The sequence below is a fragment of the Rattus norvegicus genome, chromosome 5, assembly GCF_036323735.1.
Source record: "Rattus norvegicus strain BN/NHsdMcwi chromosome 5, GRCr8, whole genome shotgun sequence".
NCBI classification, from domain to species: domain Eukaryota; kingdom Metazoa; phylum Chordata; class Mammalia; order Rodentia; family Muridae; genus Rattus; species Rattus norvegicus.
The window spans coordinates 148419091-148425090 of record NC_086023.1 but is presented as its reverse complement, the minus strand read 5'-3'; positions in this window follow the sequence as shown (position 1 = coordinate 148425090).

The window sequence follows — 6000 nt, the reverse complement described above, 5'->3', positions numbered from 1 at the left end:
GTAGCCACTGTCCGGGATAACCTTCTAAAGGATTTGGACGTTTCAAGAAAGCCAGGAAATAACTAAGACCAGTGTTTTGGTTTCAGTTGGTTGAGTCATTGTTTCAAGAGGCATTTTCCGTGTTTTGTTTTGTTTTGGGGGCCAAAGGTCAACCTCAGGCGTCCCTCCCAGGAGCCATTGATCTTGTTTTCTGAGACAAGATCTCTCTCTCTCTCTCTCTCTCTCTCTCTCTCTCTCACTAGGATCTGGGGCTTGCTGGATCAGCTCAGCTGTCTGGCCAGTGATGACAGGGACCTCCACCTTCCTTCCCCATGGTGAGATGACAAGAATTTGTCACCTCACATCGTGGAAATTAAACTTGGTTCCCATGCTTGCACAAGTGTCATCATCCCTGCCTTCTGCTTACTTGTCTGTGTTTCTCTTAGTTCGTTTTTATTAGCATGCATTAACTTTACATAACCATGTGACAATTCCCTACCCACATACAGCACACACTCATCAGATCCAGCTCCCTACCCTCCCTCCCCTCTACACACACCCTCTCCCCCTCATCCCCTTCCCAGCCTTCAGAGACCATCACCGTTCTCTGTTGCCATCCACTTCTCCCTACCCATGAGAGCAAACATGTCTACTTGCCTGTCTACAGCTGCTCCTTCCGCCCAGCCTAAAGTCCTCCAGACTCAGCCAGTGTTGCCACCAATGATAGGATTTCCTTCTTTGCGGCTGTGTAATATTCCCTTTGTACTTGCATACACATTCTCCTTCTTGTGGCGATGGGAACCCGGGCCGATTCTGATCTCAGCCATTTGTGCTCAGTGCTGTCGTGAACAGAGGTGGGGTCTCCTTAGGTTGCCGGATTCCTTTGCTGACGCCCCTCCATGACAGGTGGATCCCCAGAGAGAAGCAGATGTTTGACAATTGCCTCCACCCCTGCCAGCCCCGGAACTCTGCTTCCTCTATCCCTCCAAAGTGACATTGTCACAACGCTTCACCTTGAAGAGTCCTAGGCATGCAGACCCACACCGAGTGACACAGTGCCGAGCTGCTGTATTTTACTTTATTTCTCTTCCCAACCAGCTGATCTGACATCATGTCAATCAACTGGAACTCCAGGACGCAGCTTCTCCTCCATCCCTCCCTCCACCTGCCAACACTCGCCACCCAGATAATCCTCTTGATCCCAAGTGACCCTGCTCTCCACGAAAGCCTACATTGGGCCCTCGACAGAGCCTACTCCACCCCTCACCTAGAATCCTTGGTGAACAAGGACATTCCCCAACCCTCCCACTCCTTCCTTCCGGAGGATACAGGCTGCAACACCTCAGGCAAGCCCCTGCCTCTGCCACGGTCTCATTTCCCTCTTTACAGTGGGACCCAGAGACCACTCTGAATCACTGAGCAGTCTCAGGGCCAGTGGCTGACAGAACAGGACATCCTTCCCTGAACTGCCAACCTGGAGTCAGCACACAGTAGGACCAGACGTCATGAACTCTGACCTTCATCACACCTGCCATTTACAGTCCAGGCTCACCCATCGCCTTCCAGCCTCCCACAAGTGCTTCGGCTCCTTCCACACTCCAGTCCCAGGACCACCACAACAGTGGGGAGTGGGAGGTCCTGTCCAACCTGGGACCAATATTCCAGCAGTCAAATGGCCATCCTTCTCTCTGGGAAAGACATTATTCTACCTGAGAAGATGCAGTAAAACAGACCTGCAGGGTCTGCTTCCTGGTAAAAAGCTACCTGTCACTCCTGTACTGGCTCCCTCCCCTCTCTGACTCCCACAAGCTTTGGCATTTCCAAGCAACCAGCTGAGAAGCATGCCTTCAGGCCTCTGCCAGGCCCCTCTCCTCTCTCTCTCTGTCTCTCTGTCTCTCTGTCTCTCTGTCTCTCTGTCTCTCTCTCTCTCTCTCTCTCTCTCTCTCCTCTCTCTCTCCTCTCTCTCTCCCCCTCACCTGCCAGAGCCCTGAGGGGGATTTGACCTTCAAACAGTGGTTGTTCAACCACACCCCCTTCCCATAGCTTACTGGACCAGAACAGGACAGGGACCCAGGAGGATCAATCACACTTGGGCTTAAGAGCTAGACCCTATTCCCCACCTGCTAAGTGGACAGATTAGAGATAAGGCTGGACCAGAGGGACGTACTAGAGAATCATAGAACTAGAACAGAGTGGGGAAGCAGCATCCCCCAGGATCCAACCCTTTATCTCTCATCCTCGGATCACTGCTGGCTTTGACAAGGCTAGACAGGGATGTCTGCCCCTGCAGAGAGGACAGCAGGCTACCCTTGCTCCTCACCATCTCTATCAGCTCTGTCCCCTCCTCCTGGCTCCCTTTGCCCCCTTCATCTTATGCCCGCCATTGTCCTCTCTAGGCCTCTTCTGCCCAGGGCTGTGAGGAGAGGCAGAGTCAGATGACAAGATCACAGTCTGGGCATTAGGAAGGCGGGGAGGATTCAGAAACATGGAATAGCATGTGACAAGGTAGCTTGGGGACTGTGGGGACAGTGGGCATCGGCTGGCTGAGTGATGTTTCCTCTGAGATGTGCTTTAGACTGAGCATGGGATGCTTAAAGCAGGACACAGGGCTTGACAGCCAGTAACCAGGGTCAGAAAGGGTATGGCTGTTCTAATTTCTACATTTGGCAGACTCCTATTCATCCACAAACCCCAAACCTGAGGTCTCCTCTTCAGGACAGCCCCCCTGGCTTTCCCCCATCCCTATGTAGAAAGTCTGGGTCCAATTCCCGAGCTCGCCTACCTCTCCATGGGCTACAGCTGGCCCACACTGTGATGCAGTAATAAGGTCCCTGTGTCTCCCCAGCATGAACAGGACTGAGACACTGTGGAAAGGCCAAACTTCCAGATGCACAGCACCCGCCAGTCCCTGGGCCTTCTCTCCCCTCCTCTTTTTATCAGGGTTCCTAGTGCTAGGAATCCCACTGGTCCTGTAACCCAAGGAGTCAACTACAGAGGATGTACCCAAGCTGGGCGCCCTGTTCCCTGCACCCTCCCACAAGCCCCGGCAGCCCAAAGGCAGCCTCCACAGACAGGAAGAAATCCTACCTGTTTGGGTTCCCAAGGCCTCATGTTTCTGCCCTTTGCGCTCCATGCCACCTGAAACTTGAGCCATAAGGTGGCTGTTAGCAGAGCCTGCTGCCCTGGGGACCTCAGATCTGCACCTAGGCAGAGAGATGACTGCCTTTCCTTCTAATGAATCAGGCTGGTTTTGTCAGAGCTGAGCAGCATGGAGGGAAGGATGTACACAAAATGTCCAAACTCTGACACCTGCTCTCTGACTCTGTGGGACTGGTGGTCCCTCTGGGTCCTCCTGCTTCCTGGCAGAAGGTTACCAGGTACCAGTTGGTGCCCTCAGAGCCCTGGATGTCCGTTCCCAGCACGGACAATCTTTCCTCTTTTGTCTCCTTTTTTTCTTTCCGTTTCTGCCTCTCTTCCCCTGTTCTTCCCTTGCTGCCTATAATCTGTGAGATCTGAGAGGTACGCCTCAGAATGATGCCACGGCCCTCCCTTAATCAGGACCAATTCCCCTGTCCCGGAGTCCAGAGATCAGGGTGAGGAGGTCAAAGAGCAGAAGATGCTGACCGTAATTAACACTTCTCTGCTTTGCAGGAACGGAATGTGAAATCCACATGCATTCTTCCTCAGGAGCTTTAGCAGGTGAGAGAGCCTGGAGCAGCTCACCAGGAGCCCCCACAGGCCTAGCAAAAAATCAGAGGAAGGAAGCCCAGAGCCAGGGAGAAGCTAAGAAAGAACTAGGAATTCCTTAGATGGGCTAGAGCCAGCTTGGGTCCTCCAATAGACTCCATATACTCTAGGCCTTGGTGAGAAGGAGAGAGAAAAAGAGAGAGGAGAGAGGGAGGGGAGTGGGAAAGGAAGGAGGGGGGAAGGGAGAACAAAGAGAGAATAGAAGAGGGAGGAAGAAGAGGGGAGGAGGAAGGAAGGAAAAATGACAAGGGAAGGAGGGAGAGAGCCTGTTCCCTGTGCCCTCTCATAAGCCCCTGCAGCCCGCACACAGGATCCCTTCTCTGTGAATGAAGAGTCTTGGCTGAGCTCTGTCCATTCAGACATCCTCCCCAGCAGTAGAATAACTAAAACCTCTGGGAGGCGGCTCTGCCTCCTCCTGCAGCACCTAACACCTGAGGGACAGACAGGTGAACCAGAACAGCCCTAGGGGCACACCTCGGAGCCTTCCTCAGGCCCAGCATCTGCGTGACTGACAGGAGAGCACACTCAGCTTTGGGAGACCTGGGAAGGAGGTTGTTGTTTGATCGGTTGTGGGTTTTTTCCTATTTCCGGTTGGGTGGAGATGGAACTTGAGGGTCTCACACATGCTAAGCACAGTCTGTGCCCTGAGCTACACTCTCAGCCTTGGTCTTGTGCTCTCTACCAGCCTAAGCCAGAGTCACATCTGGGGCCTAGTTTCTCTGCCTGTCCACAGCTAGAGAAAGATGGATGCCGGGGTTATCTCAATGAACCCACTCACTGGGAATGGAGGAGACAGAAAAGTGTTGCCTACGTTGGTAGATTCATGCGTGAAGGGTAGATGCATGCATGGGTGATGGATGGATGGATGGATGGAGGGATGGATGGATGGATGGACAGGTGGATGGACAGATGGATGGATGGATGGATGGATGGATGGATGGATGGATGGATGGATGGACAGGGGTATGGACGGATGGATGGGTGGGTGGGTGGATGGATGGATGGATGGATGGATGGATGGACAGGTGTATGGATGGATGGATGGATGGATGGATGGATGGATGGATGGATGGACAGGTGTATGGACAGATGGATGGGCGGATGGACAGGTGGATGGATGATGGGTGGGTGGGTAGATGGATGGATGGATGGGTGGGTGGACAGGTGGATGGATGGACAGGTGGATGGATGGATGGATGGATGGATGGATGGATGGATGGATGGACAGATGGACGGATGGATGGATATGTGTGTGGATAATGGATGTGTGGATGGACCTGTGCATGCACGTGTTGATGGTGGATGCTTGAGTGGATGAATGGACAACGAATGAATGCAGGAAGGAACAACTAGAGCAAGAAGGAATAGATAAAGTGAATCCGTGATCAGATAGATGGAGCTAGGGATCTTCTAAACCTGAGCCACAGGCGGACCCTCTCAACGCACCTGTGCCCGGAGATATCTATCTGGTTAACAGCCACCAGGAGATAGCCCAGTTGAGAACAGGAGAGAGGTCACAAGGGGTGCCACATACCTATCAAGTACACATACACATTCTCACCCACGTACCAAGCAGCTCTGTCAATGGCCAGAGTGTGGGGACCTACTTAGATCTACTCAGGATAGAAGGGGCCAGGTCATCCAGGCCCAGCCCACCACACATCTCTCAAAGTCACTGCCTCCTCTGGAATAGACACAGGATCCCTTTAAATGGTCATGACCATGGTAGGGCCATCCTCGAGCTCAACGCCCAGGTAATGACTTACAGCCTCCTTGTGGAGGAAATGTCTGTTCAGTCAGAGTCTCCAGGGGACAGATAAGAGCCTTGTGACCTCATGATGCTTCAAGCCCAGGCACACCAAGGCTGGTATAGTCACAGCACAGCCAGAGTTGGCAGAGGCAGCTCTCAGGCCCCTGAGCTTTGTAGGGTCCAAGAGAACTTGGGAAAACTTGCACTTTGGAGACCCAAAGGAGAGGGGATCTGGGAAATTGAGGAGTTGGAGGAAACTGCCCTTTGAACCTTACTTGTCACCAGGTGCTGTGGTGTGGCACGCACCCAGATCTTGTCATGCTAATCCTCACAACATGGACCCATTTTTCAGAGGAGAAAACTGAGTGTCTGCCAGCATATGATTTGCCTATCACCAGCTGTTTGGTGGCAAGACCAGGGTTCTACTCAGACCTGTCCAGTTCTTGATGGTCCATGAGCCTTAGTAACCACAGACAGGAAATGGCCAGCAGCTATTACCCAGGTCAGCAGATGGCTAGGAAAGG